The sequence below is a fragment of the Aquarana catesbeiana genome, linkage group LG10, assembly GCF_042186555.1.
Source record: "Aquarana catesbeiana isolate 2022-GZ linkage group LG10, ASM4218655v1, whole genome shotgun sequence".
In the NCBI taxonomy this organism is placed as follows: domain Eukaryota; kingdom Metazoa; phylum Chordata; class Amphibia; order Anura; family Ranidae; genus Aquarana; species Aquarana catesbeiana.
Genome location: NC_133333.1, coordinates 118376267 through 118400673, shown reverse-complemented (window position 1 = coordinate 118400673; position 24407 = coordinate 118376267). Strand labels below are relative to the sequence as shown.

The window sequence follows — 24407 nt, the reverse complement described above, 5'->3', positions numbered from 1 at the left end:
GGGGGCACTGTACTGATAGGGGGGGGCACTGTACTGATAGGGGGGGGCACTGTACTGATAGGGGGGGCACTGTACTGATAGGGGGGGGGGCACTGTACTGATAGGGGGGGCACTGTACTGATAGGGGGGGGGGGCACTGTACTGATAGGGGGGGGCACTGTACTGATAGGGGGGGGCACTGTACTGATAGGGGGGGCACTGTACTGATAGGGGGGGGCACTGTACTGATAGGGGGGGGCACTGTACTGATAGGGGGGGGGGCACTGTACTGATAGGGGGGGGCACTGTACTGATAGGGGGGGGCACTGTACTGATAGGGGGGGGGCACTGTACTGATAGGGGGGGGGGCACTGTACTGATAGGGGGGGGGGCACTGTACTGATAGGGGGGGGGCACTGTACTGATAGGGGGGGGGGCACTGTACTGATAGGGGGGGGGGCACTGTACTGATAGGGGGGGGGGCACTGTACTGATAGGGGGGGGGGCACTGTACTGATAGGGGGGGGGGCACTGTACTGATAGGGGGGGGGGCACTGTACTGATGAGGGGGGGGGGGCACTGTACTGATGAGGGGGGGGGGGCACTGTACTGATAAGGGGGCATAGAGCTCTCATTGTACTGATAGTGGGTTTGGGGCACAGAGATGACACTGTACTGAGGACTGCTGTACACATATTGGGTACAGGGGTGGTACTGTATTGATGGGGTGGCACTACTGATATGTGGGTACAGAGGCGGTACTGTATTGATGGGGGACACTGTACAGATATGGGGGGGGGGGCAGAGGTGGCACTGCAATGGGGGACATTGCATAGATATGGGGCACAGAGGTGGTACTGTACTTGGAGTACTGTACTGATAGGGGGGCATAGAGCTCTCATTGTACTGATAGTGGGTTTGGGGGACACTACAGATGTGGGGGCACAGAGGTGGCACTGTACAGATGTGGGGGCACAGAGGTGGCACTGTACAGATGTGGGGGCACAGAGGTGGCACTGTACAGATGTGGGGGCACAGAGGTGGCACTGTACAGATGTGGGGGCACAGAGGTGGCACTGTACAGATGTGGGGGCACAGAGGTGGCACTGTACAGATGTGGGGGCACAGAGGTGGCACTGTACTGATAGGAGGCACGCAGAGGAGGTGCTGTCCCGGGGAGGGGAGCGTTGTACAGATTGGGGGTGTCAATGAGACAGCGCTGTCTAAATAGAGGTTACAGAGGTGTCAGTGTCCTACAGTAGTCAGACTTTGCTGGGCACACTAGGGTTGATGTACAAAATCTGGTGCAGCTCTGCATAGAAACCAATTTGCTTTTAGTATTTTGTATTTTTTGTCAAAGCTTAAGGCCAGGTTCACACACATGTAAATTGGATGCAGTTTTCCCTGCATCCAATTCACATGACAGATGTGTGACCGGCTCTTAATGGTGCCGGTTCACACAGCTCTGGGGCGGTCGCGGTCTGCATTTAGGCTATTTTCACACTGAGGAGGTTTTCAGGTCTTTTAGCGCTAGAAATAGGCTTTGAAAACACCCTCCCATTCATTGCATTGTGTCTTTTCACACTGGGGCGGTGAGCTTGTGGGACATTACGAAAAGCCATGCAAGCAGCATCTTTGGGGTGGTTTGGGAGCGCCGTAAATGGTGCTACCAAAAGGCCCCGTCCATTGCACTGAATGGCAAGCGCTCCAATAGCAGCTGAAAAGCACAGCAAAAATCAGCGGCGCTTTATCGCTAATGGCCGGCCGCTGCAGTGTGAAAGTAGCCTTAAAAAGGGTACTGTGTGTCTTTGGTTCAGATTCAGGTGTGAATTCAGGCAAAATTTTGGACCTGAATCGGTGAACAGGGATGCACCGGACCCCATGCTGTGAACCCAGTCTAAAGCCTCATACACACTATCAGATTTTCTGCTGATTTTTTTTCCTTCAGATTTACCAAAACCATATAATATGAGGTCAAACCTTAGGAGTTTCATTTGTATGCAATCAGGCAGGCCCTTGCACTACATGGTTTTGGTAAATCTGAAGACAAATATCAGCAGAAAATCTGATAGTGTGTATGGGGCTTAAATGAACAAGCTGAAGTTAGAAGCTGATAGGCTACCATGCACAGCTGTACCAACCAGATTTTGCACCCAAGATTTAGTAAATAAACTCCCTTGTGTCATTTCTGCCGTGTACTACATTTGCTTGTTTTGACTGATTTTGTTTTTGCTATGCTCATTTTTTGCTTCTTGAAAATGGAAATACTTTAGCAGGGCTGGACTAATCTTGGCCCCCGAAAGTCAGTTCGATGAAGAATAGTTCAGCTGCTGCTTCCGGTAATTTTGAATGTTTTGAGGAAGTCCTCAAATGCATTTCTTGCCTCACAGGTTTCTGACTTCCACATCGGCTTGTAGCACCCATTTCATATAGTGTTATTGACGCTGGAAGTGTCCTGTCAAAAAAAATAGCAACAAACCACAATTACGCATGCCAGGAATAGATAGGGTGGTGAGATCCACAGCCACGTCTGTGTCCTCTGGGTACATCTCCCCATAAGGAACTGCTTGTCAAATTTGCTTTGAATCTAGGAGCTGAAAAAGTTAGGGGCCAGTTTTTGCCTACTAGGACATTTTCACCCCCTTCCTGCCCAGGCCAATTTTCAGCTTTCAGCGCTGTCACACTTTGAAAGAAAATTGAGCGGTCATGCAGCAGCACTGTACCCATATGCAATTTTTATTATTTTTTCACTCAAATAGAGCTTTCTTTTGGTGGTATTTACCTGTTGTGCACTGATGGGGTGGCACTGATATGCTGCCCTGATTATCAGTGTGAATGTCCCCTGTCACAGGATAGCCAATTATCAGCTTTCCTTTCGCTGTGACAGCGCTGAGGAAAGGAAATGCCAATAACCGACATTTGTTTATATGTGATCAGCTGTGATTGGCCCTTCACCTTGATCACCGAGCGTGCCCTGGGGTTCTTGGAGGGCATCGATAGACGCCCTCCCAGAACTGAATGACCGCGCTGTAGCTGTCTTTCGGATATAGCATGGTCGGCAAATGGGAGGCGGATGTGGATGGCTGACAAAAGCCCAGGTGCCAGGGCACAATTTCCAGTCGCCATGGTGACCTCGCGCCTGGGATTTGTTGAGCCCTGCCATAAGGGAAAGCTGTACTCTGGGCAATGCAGACTGAAGTTACAACAAGCTCTGGAAGGTAATCGCATGTTCATAGTTGTACCTAAAGACTAAGGAAAAAATAATATATGTACATGTTTTTGCAGGGGAAAAAAATAGCATTTTTCATTTCCTCATGAGCCTGCAAAGCATTGCACCCGTGATTAGAGGTGCAATATCAGGATCATGCTGCTTTCAGCCAATACCGCTGATATGGGCTGACTGTTTACAACTGGATATCTCTACCAGGGTTCCTCCAGAGGTTGCTAGGAATTCATTGAGCAATGTCTTCCTCTCAGATAAGTTCCCACTGACACCATTGCTCTTTTTAGCTATCTGTAAGTGGGTAATTCTTCCTGATTACCACTTCTATTCTGTAAGTGTTTTTAACCCAGTTTGGGGCATTAAAATCGTTAATCTTCTGCACTTAGAGGCGCCTTTGTTTGTTTCTTTGGGTAATTCTTCCCACTGACCATCTCGCTAATGTACATTGAGGGAAAAAAGTATTTGAACACCTGCTGATTTTGATCCTGATGATGCAGGTTAACGTATTTTGTTTTCAATGGAACACGTTGGTGGTAAAAATGCATAAATGTGAATAGGGCCCCCCTATTTAAAGTTATTGCAGCAATTATGCCTTCAGTCCACTTGCTTTACCTGAATCGTAAGCCATTGTAATTTGGTAAGGCATTGAAACTTTGTTAGTATTGAAATTTACCTGCTTCCCACTATTGGCCCATTTCTATGATGTGCTGCATCATTGCCCAAAAGGAAAATGCATGAGGCAAGCTTCAACACTACCAGGAAGTTTGAGTTTTGCCCCATCAGAATGGTGTCTGTATAAAGTTGTGTGGTTGGTTGTTTGTTTTTTTTATTCATTGGAGGGGGGGGGGGGGTGTCAATGTAACTTGTAAGCTTTTAATGCATCATAAAATTACACTTGAAGGACAAGCAAAGATGTGCAGCACTGCCAATGGAATTGTTCTATTTTTTTTCTCAGTTTAATGCAGTATACCTGCCATTCTGACATGTTCCATAGGGTTGAATTCTATCACATGTAAAATGTGCTTCGTGTGGTAAAGTTTAGGGTTTAGCTCTAGTACAGTGGTTCTCAACTCCTGTCCTCAGGACCCACTAACAGGCCAGGTGTGCAAGATAACTGAAATGCATCACAGATCTCATTTGCTGCTCAGTGATTGCAGTATTCTAGTCTGCATCTACCCAAGGTAATACTTAAAATCTGGCCTGTTAGTGGGTCCCAAGGAACAGAGTTGAGAACCACTGTTCTAGTATGTGTCCAAAAAGGTGCTCCCCACTTGTTTTTGCTGGGGGCTTTTCAGCATCTAAAGGAGACTGCAAGCAGGAGACTCTGCGAGAGCGGGAAGAAAGAATTGACACCAGGAAACTTCTTCAGACCATCTCCTCTTCCCCTATGGAGCAGCACCAGGAGCTTGATGATCCTCGCTGTCCTGTTGATGAATGAAAGAATTGACATCAGGAAAGCTTCTACAGACCATCTTCCCTTCCCTTATGAAGAAGTACCAGGAGCTTGATGATCCTCGCTGTCCTGTTGGTGAATGAAAGAATTGACGCAGCTACACGTGGGATGGAGTACTACTTTGAGTCCTCGTCTGAAAGCATCCTGGTTAAGGTGAGAAAAATGAACTGTTTGTATTTTATGTAAGATGTAGTTTTGTGGGAACCACAGAAATATATAGACTGCTTGTGTTGTAATAAGGAGTGGATCGTGTTGCTGGTTCCCATAAGATTCCGTGCAGTATGCCTGTCATTATTATATCTGTGTAGTGCAAGCAATGTGTGTTAAAACTCCCATATGCAGGCCTGTTCATCATTCCACCACTTCTGTTACTGTTGTGATTTCTTTAGGCGCAAAGAAACACCACACACTATTGACTGTGTTGTTGGTATAATTAGGGGTGGATTGTATTGGTTTTAGGAGAAACCAGTGCCGAGTTACTGTCATTTATAGATCATTTACTATAGTTTATAGATATTTGCACCCCTGGTCTCTGTTATGGTTAATGAAATTAACCATTACTATATATAAATAAAAAAGATGAGGGGGCACCCTGATATAACACAATAAGTTGAAAAGGATGCTACATAAAAATGGAGTGAAATAGCACTACACTTTTCCCAGTTCTCAGAGACAACACATGTAAGTGAAGCATCCAACCCAGGGATCTGGAAAAAAAACAGATCATTTTGAGCTCCTGCTCATATTCTTCAGGGTTTCTTTTCCCTTTCTTAGGTTCACAAAATGTGAGGTGTTCTGTTGAAGTGTTAGGGCTCTGAGATGTAATCTTCCAACAGTTTGTGGCAGTAGCTCATGTTTTTCTTAGCTGACCCCCTTAAAAAGATGTGCATTTTATAGGTTGTGGAGTTGCTCTAAGTATTAAAGTATATAATTCTGGAACACATAATGCTGTATTGCCAGCTATTGGGGGATGCACAGAAGTGTTGCTGTGTGATGGAGGGATTGGGCTTGTCTATGGAGACTGATGCCATATTATATAGGCAAGGTTGTCTGGTGTAAAGTATTGTTTGCTTTAAGGGCCAAGTTCATCTTTGTTCACCGCTTTTTTTTACCTTTCTAGATTCCAGCCCCCGTATGTACCAATATAGCATTAATGTACTTCTTTTGCAAAAATAAAACCGCTTTCCTTTCATTCAACACACGCTTACCTCACTCTTTTCATAGCTGTTTAAAAACACTGCTCAGTTACTTCTGCCTTACTTCCTGATCAGACTATAGGTCATGACACAGGAAGGAGTTGACCTGCTGATCTCATTGGCTATGAATGCAGTGAGGTAAGTGTGTGTAGAATAAATGGAAAGCTGTTTTATTTTTACAAAATAAGTACATTGGTACATAGGGAGCTGGCATTTAGAAGAAAAAAAAAACAACCACTGACTTTGGAGACATGGGGGGTGTACCTGCCTCAGTAAAGACAACCTCCCCTGTTAAGTGCCCATTGTTTTTATCACATGTAGATAACGTTGGCAAGGAATAGGCTATTCTACATGTGTAGCAGAGTAGTTTGTTAATGTGTAGGGAACATTTTGGATTGCAGGAGATGGATCGCTGCTCTGTGTTGGGGCCTTGGAAATGTGTGTGTTGTTGTGTTTTTTTTTGTTTGTTTTTTTTTTTTAACCAACTGGTACGGGTACCGATAGCTTTGTGGTGTGATTTGAGCACATACAAAATGAATAGGCTCAAATCGCACTGCAAAGAAGCGCATGTGGTTTCCCTCCACTGATCCTGTGTGATTCCAATGTAAAGACAGGGTAGCACCACCTAAGTAGTGCAGCAATGGGCAAACAGTTTATTAAAAAATTTTATCACAACTCGCATGTTAAAAGTACATTATACATCTTTCCTTTTAAATCTAAAGCCACAGCCGCTTGTGGTGCTCTTTTATACTGAGATCACACAGGAGTGATGGGGGACTCTGCATGCAATTTGGACAGGAATCGCACCGCATTCCTGTTCAAATCGCATGCAATTCTTTTCCTCCTGATTTAAACACATTCATTTGCTTAAAAAAAAAAAAAAAAAAAACCTCCCACTAAAAATGACTTCCTCACTGGTGTGCTGACCGTATTGTTGAGTCACTGACCTGAAACAAAATGACTTCTGACTTTCCTGTTTTCTGCATGCTTCTTCTACTCCAGTGATTTTTGGAAGTTTAAAAATATTTGAATCCGCATACCAACCAGTCAAGTAGCATTGAATGACTGTTGTCATACACATTTCACCCTCACAAGGCCTATTTATAAAGCCCATTCAAACCAGGGTGGTCCATTGTGGTGAACTTAACTCAGGTAACACGCTAACAAGCAGTGTTAGCGTGTTACTTGAGTGTTAGCCTATTTAGTGTGTTTTTTTTTTTTTTTTATTGACACTTTTTTTTCCCCCAGGTGAATGGGTAGAGGTACGATGTACCCCATACTCATTCACATAAGGGGGCCCCCAGATCCCGGCCTCCCACCCTATTAGAGGGGGCTCACAGGTTCCAATAAGCCCTCCGCCCGCAGACCCCGACAACCAACGGCCAGGGTTGTCGTGAAGATGCCCTTGTCCTCATCAACATGAGGACAAGGTGTTTTGGGGAGGGGGGCTGCAGGGCGCCCCTCTGCCCCAAAGCACCCACCCCCCATGTTGAGGGCATGCGGCCTGGTATGGTCCGGGGGGGGAGGGGGCGCTCGCTTGTCCCCCCCCTTTCCTGACCGGCCGGTCTGCGTGCTTGGATATGGGTCTGGTATGGATTTAGGGGGGGGGGGGCCCTACGCCGTTTTTTCGGCATAGGGGGTTCCCCTTAAGATCCACACCACAGTTTTCCTTTCCCGATGAGCGAGCCAGCGCGAGATGTACAGTACCCTGTCGCGGAGAACATTGCGCTGGAAACACATTCTCGCGTTCAGGTACTGTAGCAACCTCGTCAAAGACTGATAAGCTGCAGTATATGAACATTTTTTTTTTTTTTTTTTTGTTTGTTTTTGGACTTAAATGAGCTTTACTCTCCCCATTATTTTGTTTACCTTGGATTCCTCAAAAGTGCCTTGAGTCCAGGGGTGTGGACATGCATCAATGCCCTGCACTACTACAGTACCATGCTGAGTTATAGTGGGTGTGAGAGACTTCCAACCCAAAAAAATTTTAACTTTTATTTGGGGTCACAACCTATGAATTGCACACCCAGGACAAAGTTTTTAGTGCCTTGTTTTAGGTTGAGACTCTTTGCAAGTGGCACGCTTGAAGGTTGTCACCTAGAGTGGTCTGGTGTGAAGGTGCCTTGCATTGAAGATTCAGGCTCCAGTCATACTGGGCTAAAAAAAAAATACCAGTTCCCTTGGCAGAAAAAACTGATATATAGAGCAATTATTTTGTACAAAAGTTTAGGAGAGTAGTGCGTGTGTTTTTTTTTTTTTTTTGTGTTTTGTTTTTTTTCCTGCAAGTAAGCTCCAAATCAGAAATGACACCCGACTAAGCCTCTCAGCAAGTCGCTGAGAGCCTGAGATGTCTGCTCTGCCCCATCCACAGCTCAGCGCTCCAGTGAGCGTGGGGGGGGGGAGAGCAGTGACTGACAGTCGGCAGCTCTCTGCTCACGAAGCTCTGAAAACCGACCGATTTGGCGGTGTTTGATCACACGGTTCTCAGTGCAGAGGCGCCGTGGACAGATGCAGCATTGCACCGATGCTGCATCCACCGAGGTAAGTATAAATCTCAAAAAAAGAAAAAAAATCCTTTACTTCGCTTTTAAGCCAGTTTGCATGGAGCCTCATACAGTAATTATGAATAGCACTGTCTTTCAAAACCACAGGATGTCCTATATGGTGATTTCAGGAATGTAATGGAATTTCCTTTTTTAGGGTCTACCAATCTACTTGTCCTGATTTTAAAAAATACATATATTTAAACCAAAACCGGTAGAACTCAGTTTATTGAGGCCGGGTTCACACTGCTGCAATGTCAGACATCGCATGTGATAGCTATATAATTGGAACTACCTTTATATATATATATATATATATATATATATATATATATATATATATATATATATATATATATATATATATATATATATATATATATATATATATATATATATATATATGTTGGAATTCTGTAATCTCCAGATCTTCTGGAATTACATGCTGCCTGTTGTTTTAACAACTTTGAACACACAAACTTGACTGTAGAATGTCTGAAGTTTTGTTTGGACATGTTCTGTAATATTGAAGACATTTCAGTGTCCATCAAAACTGCTTTCTCAGCTATGGGTATCAGGAACATTTGATGCCGATCAGATTAAGGTGATTGAGGAAGCTGTTTGGAGAAACACTGAAAGTCCACTAGCTGGTTGTAATGTGCTCTCTGTAATCAAGTAACTTGTAATACAAAATTAATTTGTTTTCTATAGTGCAAGTCCTGAAAATACGGTGCGGGACCAAGTGAGATCACTTTAAAAGAGAAGTCCAGATACAAAATCTGCAAGAAGTGCTGCAGCAGCATTATATTACATTTCTATTAGTGGTATTCTAGGATTGTTGGAGTAAGTATGCACAATCTGTTCATTTTTAAAATACACATGAAAAAAAATTTTTTTTCTTGGCACCAACAGTAACTGGCATGCCAGGAAAAGAGCCATCAACCATGGAATCGTCTTCAGGACAAAGCATGCGACTTGTCTTGTCTGCATCTGCACAGGAACATTTTTCATTGTGGTGGTATCACTGCCCTTAGTTTAAGAAGACTACTCACAACTGCCCAGAGAACTTGTGCCGCTGGTGGTAGAGGCCTTTGAAGCAGCTACAGGGGGATTGCACAGAACTGTAGCAGATTGTAGAAAATTATTTTCAAATGATATGAAAGAAAAATTAGAATTTCTTTTTCCAGCCTGGTTTCACACTTGGCAAAAGTACAAAAGGGTTTTGGTGGTTGCTGCCACCAATTGCATCAATTAACCCTCGAGGCAATGTTTCATTTTTTTTTTCCCCTGAATCGAAATTCATGGCTTATTACAGTAATACATTGTTACATGTTTGAAAAAATAAAGATTATCTTTATTGGACAAAACACAATAAAGTCAGTTTGTCTTGTGTGTGTGTGTGTGTGTGTGTTTTGTTTTTTTTTGTATGATGTAAAAGATGTTATGCCGTGAGAATTGTGATCTTTATGCTAAGCAAAAAAAAAAAAATCGTGATTCTCATTTTATTCAGAATCTTGCAGCTCTAACACAAATATTTTAGAGAGGATAGAGAAACAGGAAAACACCGCGCTATCAAAGAAACCCCTTAAAAAGCAGCAGTTCAACTGACAGGAACCTCCTTGTGATACGAGGTAGAGGAGACGTTGGTGGAAGTGGCAGCAGAGGAGCCACGCTGCATAGAGGGATGCCTCATTGCTGGCTGGAAATCCGGATCTGAGTTCACTTATGTGCCCGGTTTGCTTGCTATCCGTCGCGCTGTATAAAGGGATGCTTCACTGCTAACTGCATACCCTGATTTTGGTCTGACTACGTGCCTGTTGTGCTTGCAATCTGGTAAGCGTGCATTTTAGGTGGTGGAGGATCACTGTGAGGGGTGTTTCCATTTCCTACCTTTCCACATTGGCCCTTATGAAGAGCTGTTAGGGGATTCTCACTATCTCCCTAGAAGATTCTCTGGATTTCTGACTTATGGACTTTGCTATATAATATCATTTTGTACACTTATGTTTTGATGTCTTTGCATATTTTTTTTGAATGAATTGATTTTTATGCACTTATTATCATTCATGGTATAGCGCAGTTTTTTCTTTGTTTTCCCAATTTAGAGAGGATAGTCTGTTTTCAAACTAAGCTATGTGGTGGTTTTATGTATCTCAATATTTTTAAATCGCTAGCCACGTATCACCAAGAATAGATTGGGGAGTGTCACAGGTACACCTAACTGTTTGGCAGATAAGGGTTTTACAGAAACGGTGAGACAATATAAAACATTGATTTTAAAACCTACATGTGCATCTCAAAAAATCTGAATATCCTGAAAAAGTTAATGTATTTCAGTAGTTAAATTAAAAAAAAGTGAAACTGCTCTATTATATAGATTCATTACACAAAGTGATATATTTCAAGCATTTTTCTTTTAATTTTGATGATTATGAATAACAGCTAGTGAAAACCCAAAATTCAGTATCGCAGAAAAGTAGAATATTGCATAAAGCCAATAAAAGGGAGTTTTTTTAATACAGAAATGTTGGCTTACTGAAAAGTATGTCCATGTACAATATGGTATGCACTCAATTCTTGGTCGGGGGTCCCTTTTGCATAAATTGCTGCATCAATGAGGGGTGGTATGAAGGGCATCAGCCTGTGGCACTGCTGAGGTGTTATGGAAGCCCAGGTTGCTTTGATAGTGGCCTTTGGCTCATCTGCATTGTTGGGTCTGGTGTCGCTCGTCTTCCTCTTGACAATACCCCACAGATTCTCTATGGGGTTTGCGTAAGGCGAGTTTGCTGGCCAATCAAGCACAGTGATACCATGGTCATTAAACCAAGGTATTGGTACTTTTGGCAGTGTGGGCAGGTGCAAAGCCCTGCTGGAAAATGAATTCAGCATCTCCATAAAGCTGATCAGCAGAGGTAAGCATGACGTGCTCTAGAATTTCCTGGTAGAGGGCTGTGCTGACTCTGGACTTGATAAAACACAATGGACAAACATCAGCAGATGACATGGCTCCCCAAATCATCACTGATTGTAGAAACGTCATACTGGCCCTCATGCAACTTGGATTCTGTGCCTCTCCACTCTTCCTCCAGACTCTGGGGCCTTGATTTCCAAATAAAATGCAAAATTAACTTTCATCCAAAAAGAAGACCTTAGACCACTGAGCAATGATTGTGTAACCTACTGAACAAGACTGAGACCATTTAACCCCTTCCTGCCGACCGTATGCACATATGCGTACTCGGCTTTCCGGGGTTATACCGGGATGATGCCCGCAGCTGCAGGCATCGTCCCGGTACCGTTGTTTACAGCGGGTGATCGGCTACCCGAGTATAACAACCGATGCCGCTCGGTTGTTATACCGGAGGAGCGGGAGGGGACATTCCCCCCCCCCCCCTCCCGCCGCTGTTACCGGGCCTCCCGTGCGATCGGGAGGCCCGGTGTCCAATCGGGTACCTTCGGTGGCTGGGGGCGGGCTGGAACGAAGCTGTGGGCGGCTTCGTTCCAGCCTTCTCGTTGTAAACGCGGAAGCGACGTCATGACGTCACTTCCCATTTACTCGGCTGCCAATGGCGCCGAATTTAAAAAAGTACACAGTATTCAGAATCGCCGTTTTCGGCGATCTGAATACTTTGAAGTGTAAAGGAGGGATGGGGGGTCTTTTAGACCCCCCATCCCTCCATAAAGAGTACCTGTCACCACCTATTACTGTCACAAGGGATGTTTACATTCCTTGTGACAGCAATAAAAGTAAAAAAAAAGTTTTTTTAAAACACAATTTATAAAGTAAAAAAATAAATAAAAAAAAAAAAAAATTTTTTTTTAAAGGGCCCCTGTCCCCGCGAGCTCGCGCAGCGAAGAAAACGCATACGGAAGTCGCGCACGCATATGTAAACGGTGTTCAAATCACACATGTGAGGTATCGCCGCGATCGTCAGAGCGAGAGCAATAATTCTAGCCCTAGACCTCCTCTGTAACTCAAACCTGGTAACCGTAAAAAAATTTTAAAGCGTCGCCTATGGAAATTCATAGGTACCGTAGTTTGTCGCCATTCCACGAGTGCGTGCAATTATAAAGGGTGACATGTTTGGTATCTATTTACACGGCGTAACATCATCTTTCACATTATACAAAAAAATTGGGGTAACTTTACTGTTTGGATTTTTTAAAATTCAAGAAAGTGTCCCTTTTCCAAAAATTTGCGTTTAAAACACCGCTGCACAAATACCGTGTGATAAAAAATATTGCAACAATCGCCATTTTATTCTCTAGATTCTCTGCTAAAAAATATATATAATGTTTGGGTACTCTAAGTAATTTTCTAGCAAAAAATACGGATTTTAACTTGTAAACACCAAATTTCAAAAATAGGCTTAGTCATGAAAGGGTTAAAGGCTCAGGAAACCTTTTACAGGTGATTTGAGTTACTTAGCTGATTAGTCTACAATATTGAACTGTTTCGCAATATTTTTATTTTACTATTTAATAATTTTCTGATATACTGAATTTTAGTTTTTCACTAGCTGTAAGCCATAATCGTCAAAATTAAAAAAACATGCTTTAAATAGATCACTCTGTGTGCAAACAATCCTATATAATATACGTTTCACTTTTTCAGTAAAGTACTGAAATTAACTTTTTGATATTCTCATTTTGTGAGATGCATCTGTATAATCTTAACCACTTCAATACCAGGCACTTAGACACCTTCCCGCCAGGCCAATTTTCAGCTTTCAGCGCTGTCGCAATTTGAATGACAATTGCGCGGTCATGCTACACTGTACCCAAACAAATTTTTTTATCATTTTGTTCCCACAAATAGAGCTTTCTTTTGGTGGTATTTGATCACCTCTGCTGTTATTTTTTGCGCAACAAATAAAGACCGAAAATTTTGAAAAAAAGTTTTTCTTTGTTAAAATTTTTTGTAAATAAGTACGTTTTCTCCTTCAATGACGGCCACTGATATGGCTGCACTGACGGGCACTGATACAGCGGCACTGGGCACCGATGAGGTGGCACTGGTATGTGGCACTGATGGGCACTCATAGGTGGCACCGATGGGCACTCGTAGGCGGCACTGATTGGTACATATGGGTGGCACTGGGTACTTATGGGTGGCACTGATGTGTGGCACTGGGCACTGATAGGTGGGCACCGATTGGCAATGACAGGTGGCACTGATAAAATATATTGGGGGCATTGCTGGGCAGATCTGGAACATAATGGTGCCAATCAGTGCCCATTTGTGGGCACTGATTGGCACAGATTGGGCACATGTGGATGGCCATGGGTTACATACCTGGCCATCCACATGTTGCCTCTTCCCTGGTGGTCCTAGTAGCGATCCCTGGTGGTCCAGTGTGGTGATCTGAGGGGGGGCTGCGATAAACAACATATTGACAGCGTGATCAGCCGTGATTGGACATGGCTGATCACATGGTAAAGAGCCTCCGCCGGAGGCTCTTTACCAAGATCGGTGGAGCGGTGTGTCAGGCTGACACACTGCTCCACCGATCACCGCGATGCGTGCCCCAGCGGGCGCGCGGCGGCTTGTTATCATATGACGTCCAGTCAGGATAACTGAACCACTTCCCGACGTCAATCTGCTATAGGGTGGGCGGGAAGTGGTTAAATTAGTAATTTATCCAAAATCATTGTAGTTCCTTTTAACCAATTTAACATCGTGCTCTAGCCAAAAGATGTATACAGCGTGATACTATGGTTCTAGGAGGGCGTCCATAGATGTCCTCCTAGAACCCCGCCCCCTGGGCTGCGCATCGGCATGCTCTGTGACTGTTGTGTTCTTCAGACACAACTGATCGCAGATCGGGGTAAAGGGCCAGTCAAAGCTGATCGCATGTAAACAAACTTACCAGTTATCGGCAGTGGGTAAATCATGCGCTGTGTCTGTGTGAGGAAGAGAGTGCCGATAACTGGCAAGGCTGTTGGCACACTATTTACATTGCAGCCCCATCAGCGCACATCGGTGAAGAAGAAAAATTAATTTTTGCTAAATTTTATAACTAAAACTTAAGAGATCGTATGTTTTTTTTTTTTTTAGGAATCATGCTTACCTAGGTGGATGCAGAATTGGTCCCCCGGCTCCTCTAACACTGAGAACTGAGCAATCGAACACTATTGATCGCTCGGTTCTCAAAGCTCCTTGAGCAAAGAGCTGCTGCCTCTCCGCTCACTGGAGCTCTGAGCTGTGGAGGGGGCGGGAGAGGCTGGCTCAGTGTTGCATGACTGTGCAATTGTCATTCAAAGTGCGACAGCACTGAAAGCTGAAAATTGCTGCTTGTGTGGCTTCAACCATTTGTTCTATTTGTCTAACAACGAATGGTCATAAATTTTACTAGTTCAGCTGAGCTACTAAAAATGGCTTGGCATTGTTCCGTCACTTAAGGGGGTTGTAAAGGGTTTTTTGTTTTTTTTCTTAAATACCAAACGTGTTATACTTGCCTCCTCTGTGCAAGGGTTTTCCACAGAGTGACTCCCAATCCTCCTCTTCTTGGGTCCCCCAGTGCAGCTCCTGCCCCCCCCCCCCCCCCCCCACATTGAGTGCCCCCTCGGAGACCCGCATTCTAGGGGGGGACACCTGTGCGGGCACGCTCCCGGACTCCGCCCCACCACCGGCTCGTGCGTCACTGGATTTGATTGACAGCAGTGGGAACCAAGGGCTGCGCTGCTATCAATCTATCCAATGAGGACCAAAGACAGCGGCTGGAGCTGCTGTGCTCGTCCCCATCGATGGAATGATCAGGCTCAGGTAAGTAAGAGGGTCTGGGGGGCTGCTGTGCTACAGAAGGTTTTTCACCTTAATGAATTAAGGTGAAAAAGAACCCCTTTTAACTATTGTAACATTTTGTTTAATTTAAAATAAAAGCGTTATATTTCCTATCCATGTATTGCTGATGTTCTAAAAACAAAATGTATGTTGTGACCATAAAACTCCTTTAGGGAGGCAGCTGTGTGGATCGTCTACATCTGATCTATAGGAAATGTTCAAAAAGTTTCTATTTGGGGAGAAAAAAAAAAATTTAATAATATAGATAGATCTCTCTCTCTGATCGGCTGCCCTGATGCTTACTGAACACAGGAGATCGCCCACCTAATGTGGGTGCCATTCAAAGAACGCTTTAAATTTTCACAATACCTGCAAAGCCATCTCTGGATGAGGTAGAGATCATGTCACCATCCTGCTTTTCCACCTCGTCCAAAATGCAAAGCGTTCACTACATGGTGCCTGTACCAAGCGAGCCAATTTATCTGTTCACAATGCAGCAGGGCAGCTGCTCGGCACAGGACCTGGAAGCTAGTGGAGATCACTGGAGTAGCTGTGTCTAGTACAATGATTCCAGCTCCCACAAGGATTGGCCAGGTATGGTATATGCATAGTTACACTGGTCCAAGCACCAGTAACTATGTAAAACTATACCATATCTGGAATTCATCTCTAAAGTAAACATGTCAAAAGAAATATGAGGGGATGCTACTATAGGGGGTTCACCTACTTCTGAGAATGTGAAAAGGCTTTCCACCTCTCTTCTATGCTTATCCAATGGCTTCAGGAGTTAAAGCTGATTACCATGATGTTTGAGTGAAGCTTAAATATTTAGTTTTAACTAGAAAAGCTACAATTTCTGGAGAAATTGTGTGAAGTCTTCTTGCCTCCACCGGTAGTCTATAACTGGAGTGGGCGGAGTAACTAGGCGTGGCTTGAGTAACTGTTGTGTGGTTGGAGTGGCTGGAGTAACTGTGGAAAGGTTGGACTGGGCAGAGTAACTGTGTGGAGTGTTTGGAGTGAGTAAAGATAGTAAACATTACACTAACCAATTGATTGATCAAATTTATAAAGTGCACATGACAGGCTTGATAGAGTGAGAAATGCATTTCAACTTTTATTTATTCATATAGCACATTTAATTGCAACGTTGTTGCCCAAAGTGCTTCACAGTTGCCTTAAAACATACATTTATAAAAACATTAGCAGCATTATCAAGCCTAGCAGATGAAGGTATGACCACATGCATTTGGGGGGTCTCAGCATGTTGACGTAGAATGGAGGTGAAGGTGTGCTATCTGTTTGATCAGTGTTTACAGCCACTGTTTCCTGGCAACGCTCATGCCCTGTTTATGCTTCACAACCACTGCTCAATACACAATACACAGGATCATGATAACTGTAATAACTGTGCAGTACTTCAAACGGTCGTATTTTAAAAACTATAAATCCTATAGCGAAGAGCTTTTTATTGTGAGAATCACAAGACCCAGACCTAGATTTTGATGCATAGTATATCTCTGAAATATTAAAAATGAAGGCACAGTCGCAGTTTAGATATTGCCCTTCAAATTTGAAGTGGCTAGAGTGGCGTTTCAATGAATGTCAATGGACGGTGTGAGTTGCAAACAAATGGTCATATTGTGAAAACTATCAGGACTATGGCTTAGCCGTGGACATGTTTAGTGGCAGCAGGGATAGCTGAACTGTGTAGGTGGGCTTGAAAATGAGGGAGTGGTGGCAGTTTAGAAATCCATGTCCTGATTTTTCAGATTTTGTCACCTCCCACTCTAGTTTTGAACATTTCGGCATTCATTCTTATGGGACCAATTTCGCCACAAAAATGACGATATTTCATGAACCATTCGGCGAAACGTTCCACAAAGTAATAGCACACCAATCGGGAACAATCCGCACGTTTCGGTATATTACTTGTCTATGTAGTGTAAAAGCTGTGGGAGGAGTTAGGGTGGTAAATTTGGCTATAATAAGAATATATATTTGCGATAACCGTAAGTGGTTTGGCTATGCAAGAACACTTAACTAAGCTAGTCCAAACAAACCATTACCTTCACTACTAGATGTACCTGCTGTGTGCATTGTATAACCTCAGCTACATTCAGTATACAGCGCTATGTTCTGGCAGCGGGATGGGAGCTCCCAGTCCCAATCCTGGGACAAAATTTAAAATTAGTACAACAAAAAAAAAACAAAATCCATTATATATACTTATTGGGACCTTTTTCTTAATTGATTTTTTTTTTTTTTTTTTAATATTTTTATTGAATACGAGCCCCCAGAGTGTGAGGAAGGCGCAGTTTGATCTGTTTAGTAAGGATTGCATTTATTGGCAAGTAGTTACAAATCATTCTTTCCAACAGTGGGATCTCCTGCTCTGAAAATGTAATAAGATTATTGGTGTTTACTACGAGGGTCCTGTATGTGAGAATATGCTAAAATGACCCAGGATGGCAGCAGATTAACATTCAAATACCCACACTGACCAAGGAGTACACAGAGGAACATAGTAATCCCACTATATAGGGAAAAAGCATGTTTGACCTGATATATATTAGGAACATCTCGTGAGGTGAGAGCAGTATAACACTGGTGGTGGTATAGGAACACTACAAATACAAGCAACCCTAGAGTATTCACCGGTGGAAAAGATTGATAAAAAAGGGGCACATTTCTAAAAATGGACACTAGGTTGTTTTGTATATATTTTTAATTAATTTTTTTTTTTTTTCATTGGAAGAAAATATATGTTTAGTGAAAAATGTACACAATTTTTTTTTCTTTACTTTCTGATCATAAAATAAAAGTATTCATATATTTGTATGGATTACACATTTGTTTTGTTTTTTGTTTTGCATACAATACATAGTTTTGCACACAATGCAATACTTTATCGAATATATGAGAGCTACACGTGCAAGGATTGCACATATTTGTTTTGATCTGCACGCGTTGCACTTTATTGTATGTATGAGATTTGCACATTTTAACCTTCAATACTAGGCACTTTCGCCCCCTTCCTTGCCAGACCAATTTTCAGCTTTCAGCGCTCTCGCACTTTCAATGAAAATTGCACGATCATGCTAGACTGTACCCAAATGAAATTTTTATCATTTTGTTCCCACAAATAGAGCTTTCTTTTGGTGGTATTTATTCACGACTCCGTTTTTTATTTTTTGCGATATAAGCCAAAATTTGGAAAAAAAAAAAAAACATTTTCTTTTTTCTATTTTAAAAGAAATCCAATAAAATCAAATTTTGTCATTTAGGCCAAAATGTATTCTGCTACATGTCTTTGGTAAAAAAAAAAATCCTGTTAAGTGTACAATAATTTGGTTTGTGTGATCACGGACATATGTGTGCAGGTGATCATTGGGACATGTGATTTTACTGTTACATATGTGGGACAGGTGTTTTTCTGTGTGGGGACATGTGTGTGTGTGTGGGGATGTGTTTTGGGACTTGTGTGTTTACATTGTGTGGGGACACTGAGCCTGTGATCAATGTGTAAAAAGCTGTAAAAAACAGCTCATACTCGCTGATCACCGGCCTGCTGCAGCGATCTCCTCTCTTCACTGACAACTTCCGAGTGAGGAGAGGAGAGCTGATCGCCTAGCAACCGGCTTTCTATTTACATCACATGATGGCTGTGATTTGACACAATCGTCATGTGATCAGGAGGGCCAATCGGAGAGCCCTCCTGCCGATTGGAGATGCGCCGTGTCCGGGTGACACGAGTGCATCGGGATCACGCCGCTGCACGGGCACGATCCCTCTCCTTCTAAAGGACATTCTTGAACGCCCACCTGCCTGTGTAGTGGCCGGGTGCGAAGTAGTTAAGGATTGTACAGATAAACATTGGTAATTCATGTTGTGCAGCCACAGTTTTCCGATTTAATGTTATTGAATATATATAATATTTATTTTTTGTCACAATTTTTTGTTTTTTTTCATTTGTCGCAAAAAAAAAAATAAAAAGCCCAGTGGTGAAAATATACCACCAAAGGAAAGCTCTAGTTGTGGGGGGGGGGGGGGGGGGATATGACATTCATTTGGGTACAGTGTTTCATGTCCACACAATTGCAAATGGCACAGTGCCAAATAGCAAAAAATGCCCTGGTCACGAAGGGTCAGAATCTTCTGTAGCTCAAGTGATTAAGTAGGCAAGCTGAAGCAAGTATGCAGTATGGCAGTTGCTACAGTTAAAAAATAACATGTATATAAATTGATCTCTTGACGACTTTGTGCTTACTGCAAGATCATAAAATACTCTTGCAGGCTTTTACAATGATGTTCAAAATGTTAGCAATCTCAGATCTTTGATACAGTTGTGCTAATTTCTGTCTGCACAATTTATGCATTTTATTTTTCTGTGTGTTGTGAGAGAATGTAAGTGGGAATGAAATGATGTCCTAAATCAGGGGTAGGCAACCTTGGCACTCCAGCTGTGGTGAAACTACAAATCCCATCATTTCTCTAGGAGTCATTCCTGTAATTGTCAGGGTCTTGCAATGTATCATGGGACTTGTAGTTTCACCACAGCTAGAGGACTGAGGTTGCCTACCCCTGTTCTAAATAAACCATGAACTTCAAATTAAGGATTTTCCATTCTGCTGTGTAATCTAAAATTATGCTTACGTGGTATCCTATTAGAAAAGTTTGGTCAACTTTATTTTGTACAAAATCTCTATTGCAAATTTACATTAAAAATAATGTTAAAAAAGAATATACAAAAGTGCATTTGTTTTTCTAATATTTCTGTTTTCCTAATTTTAAAGCCTAGGAGATCATATATGTATATGTCTAGTTCTTCTTCCACAATAAAGCCTTTATCTGTCTTAACAAAGGAAATGTTGGGGTGAACTACAAAAGCTAAAATGTGATCAAGTACAGAGCCAGCACATCTCAACTAAAAGGCACAGGGACTGTGTGCGTGTGTGTGTTTGTTTGTTTTTTTTTTTTTTTTTTTTTTGTTTTTTTTTTATATTTTTAGTCAGCAACTACAAATTCTGTAGCCTGCGGACTTTCAGGAAATGGGCTCTTACCAGCCGAGGGATCCAGCGCAGTCTTCACCGGATCCCTGGCACCAGCAGCAGTGGGAAGCCAGCTGTGACTTTCTGCTGTTGCGCTGCCAGCTCCCTACTTTGCATGCATAAGATCTCACTGCGCTGATAGATTGGTCCCACAGCCCCGTGGGACATAACGTGTCATAGGAGCTTGTGGGTGGGGAAAAGGCAAACATGGAAGTTGGTGCCCTCTCCACCCCCCCCCCCCCCCCCCCCCCCTGAAAGTTAACAAGTACAACACATCTCATACTAATGAAAAGGCACAGGAACTGAAGTGGTTAAAGAGGAACTTCAGAACTAAGTGAAGGTCTGCTTTAAGGTCCCAATAGACACTCCAGAGATGGAGTCTCACTGAAAGAGGCCGGGGTGCATGCAGTGTCTTGCAACATCTTTCTAGGACATATGCTAAATTCTCAGTAGCTCTGTGAGAGTAAGCATTTTAGGTGCAGAACCTTCTGGTTGATATCTTTTATGGTTGCACATGCATTCCCGTGAATCCTCAGTTTTTCTCCCCTCTCTTTACAAGTTGTATCTTTTATTCTCTAAGTACAGAAATAAAAATGACCAAATCTATTTAAAAAAAAAAAAACCATGGTAGAACCCAGATGTTGGCATATTCCTGTTGGCACAGCTTTCCTTTTAATCTGACGAAGTATTAAAGATTTAATTTCACAGCTTGAAGTTAAGCATATTCTTCCAACTACTCCTTAAGTTGTTTGCACAAATAGTAAAACTGAAATTCTGAAGTACATTTTTGCAGAGGTTTCCCTTGCCCTCCCCAGCACTCATAGTATTTAAAATGGACTGTTCAGTCTGCATGCTTAAATTCCAGACATATAATATTTAAACATATGCAGTATATTTTTTTTAAATAAAGCTATACCAAAAAGTGGTCCTTGCGCTCTAGTTAAAGTGGTTGTAAAGGTAGAAGGCATTCTCTGCATTAAGGTAAAAAAAACCTTGTGTGCAGCTGCCAACCACCCCGCCTCCTCCTTGTACTTACCTGAGCCCAATCTCAATCCAGTACTGTGCTCGAGACGCTTTCTCTCTCTTCACTGGACGTGGAGGCAGCAGCAAAGCCATTGGCTCCTGCTCCTGTCAGTCACAGCCAGTGAGTGAGGGATAGGGTTGACCCATGCTGGGTGTGTCAAAAGAACACGGCTCGGGATCGAACCTGCACAGGGGAGGAGCCAGGAATGCCGGCAGGGGATCCTATAACAGTGCAAAACCATTGCACAGGGCAGATAAGTATAAGTATGACATGCTATTAAAAACCTACATTTACAATCACTTTAGGTGGCTTTGCCTATGCTGAGATGTTGTCAGTGTGCTGCAGGCAAGAGGAAGGGTTGGTGTACCATCCCAATGTAAACACTACGACTGCCACGTTGTGACATTACAGCATTTGAGAGCAGGATTTACATGGATGTGTCCTCTTTGGGTCATAAAGGAGATGCGCACCTTGGATAGCACTTGGACAAAGATAGTCTTGTGCTAGAAAGAAAAGCAGATTGAGGTTTTGGGGGGGGGGAATATAATCCTGAGAGGTTCTAAAACCTGTATGTGTTACTCTTGTACATTACTTAGCATGCAAGTACGTAACATGAATAAAATCTGATGATATATATGAAAAAAAAAAAAATCTTTAGGTCAGGCCAGAAGTTTTTTGCTGCCCAGATGATTGATTTTGTATGGGCTGCCAGAACATGGTTGGATCTATGGGTAGCCTATAGAGTTCTTTGCAGCTGCTAGCGCTGGAACAGACCTGCCCTAGTAAATGAGTAGGAGTGCTCTGGGTCTACTGCCTGCCACTCAAGAAGTCTATTCTAAAATATCTGCCTGATTTTGGGCACAGTAACTTAAACTATGTTAAGATTTCTAAATAGGTCTTCACCTCAGCGTTGTGGTTATATATGCAGGTGGCTTCCTTCTGTCTGTTTTGAGAGTGTACCATTGTACTTTGGCGGGCTGCCTATATCGCTGCTGTGCATCCTTTAGGCTTCATGTACACGGGACGTTGTTCAACCTCTCCTAAACGATTTTACTTGACAGCTAGAAACTGGCATCTAAAAACGTCCGTTAAGCTGCGTTTACATGCCGTGTTTAAGCGTTTTTTTTTTTTTTTTCAAAATGGCCAAAAATGAAAAACGCCTGTAAACAAAACGCGGCTAAACGCGAGTTGCCACGTTTAGCTGCTTTTGGCATTTGAAATGCCTCTAAACACACCTTCTGAACGCATTATTTTTTTTTTTTTTTTTGGGTTCCAAAAAAAGCCTCTAAACGCAACTGCCTAGAACGACTATAAATGAACTTGTGTACATGTACTGATAAGGTAACATAGAGGAGAGTTCAGGAGCAGTTGAAAAAAATGCCCAACTGCTCTTAAACGTCCGTTTATCAGCGACACTGGTGTTGTGTCTCTGCACTGGGCCATTCACAAAATGCCCACAGGACTAGTTTGCAGTGTTTTCTGAGGAGTGAATTTATTTATTTTAGTTTAGATCTCATCTGTGCCGCTTAATATAGGGTTTTTTTCTTTTTCTTTTCTTATTATTTAGTATTATTAGTACTATTATCTTATTAGTATTTTATTTTGGAATGTTAACTCGTTCAATTTTCTAATAGTTAATGGGGTTAATCAATGCTAGTTTTTGGCTATAGTAACTAAAAAAAAAATTCTTGAAAGAATGAAATTCTAACAGTGAATGTGGTTTTTGGTTTGAAAATGTAATTCCAAATGTTAAAGGCAAACAACCTTTCTAAGTACTTTTGGATTACTTTCGACAAGTCTCTTTTGGCATTATTAATGTGCCAATTTTTTTTTCTTTGTGTGAATGTTATGAAAATCTACCAGTGTATAGCAAACTTAAAGTGGAGTTCCACCCAAAAGGGGAAAACCCGCTTGTTCGCAGCCACCCCCTCTCCCCCCACATTTGGCACTTTTTGGCGGGGAGAAGGGAGCTGTTGTTTTTGCAGGTTCCCGCTTCCACTACCTGGTAAGATTACCGTGCTGTGATTTATGTCATTTCCTGACCCCCCCCCCCCCTGCCTTTTGGGAAACAGGCCCCAGAAGAAGGCGGGACCATTGAGGAAGCGCAGCACAACTCACCCATGTGCAGTAGGAAATGCTTTGCTTCGCTTCCTGTTTCCCATACTACAGATGCCAGTGCCTGTACCGGAAGCCGATTGACGAATCGGCTAGGAGTGCTGACATTGGGGGTTATTTACAAAAGGCAAATCCACTTTGCATACATGCAAGAAAATAAAAAACAGCATTTTAGCTTGCACATGATTGGATGATATAATCAGCAGAGCTTCCACTCATTTCATATCTACTCCTCAGATTTATAGCGACTGCACTTCCAGGTGCACTTTCAGTGCAATTTCAAGTGCGCTTTGCACTTGTAGTGCAAATTGGATTTGCCTTTCACAAACAGCCCCCATTGTGTCCTTATAATAAAAGTCAGCAGCTACAGTATTTGTAAAAAAAAATAAAAAAAAAAATAAGCAGCTACAGACTGGAACTTCTTTTAACTTTTGATGTACACCTACAAGATTATTGAAAGCTAACCATACATATATAGGATTTCGTTTGTTCAGCCTGTGGGTGAATGAAAAACCTGACAAATTTCTCCTTCCACTATTTTTTTTTTTTTTTTATTTGTATTTTTTGTTTTTTAGTAATGCTATGTGAATTGGGATATGTTACAAATATAAAGTAGGTGCTATGCCAGTTTGGTTGCAGAAGTGGAAGTACAGTTTAAAAGACCCCCAGTGTGTAAAGAAATATGTAATCCCTTAATGTTCCATGTATGCCGGAGTCCATATATTACATATACAGTGTCCCCTCTGTCACTCTGCATATTTATATTGAACTTATATGTTATGGTATATGGTCCCTATCAGATATTTTTTGTGGAACCAAAGTTCAGTTTATAGGTCTGCAGGAAATTAATGAAGATGGCTTTGAAATGATGCTTAGATCTTTGAGACCATGTTAATACAGTCTATTAACATTTTTGGTCAATTTATGGTTCTTTCTGCTTTTTGAAAGGAGACACTGCCCAAAAAGGCCAGACTAGCTTTGAATAAGCAATTTATTCTCACAAAAACATAGAAATTTCAGTTTTAGCCTTTTTTCCCCCTAA

At 42.5% G+C, this 24407-nt stretch overlaps 1 protein-coding gene across 2 annotated transcripts in view; it reads left to right on the top strand.

Moving 5' to 3' along the window:
• CBL (Cbl proto-oncogene) overlaps positions 1 to 24407 on the top strand; it is a 133885-nt gene that overhangs the window by 625 nt on the left and 108853 nt on the right. The gene's annotated exons all lie outside the window — the stretch shown is intronic.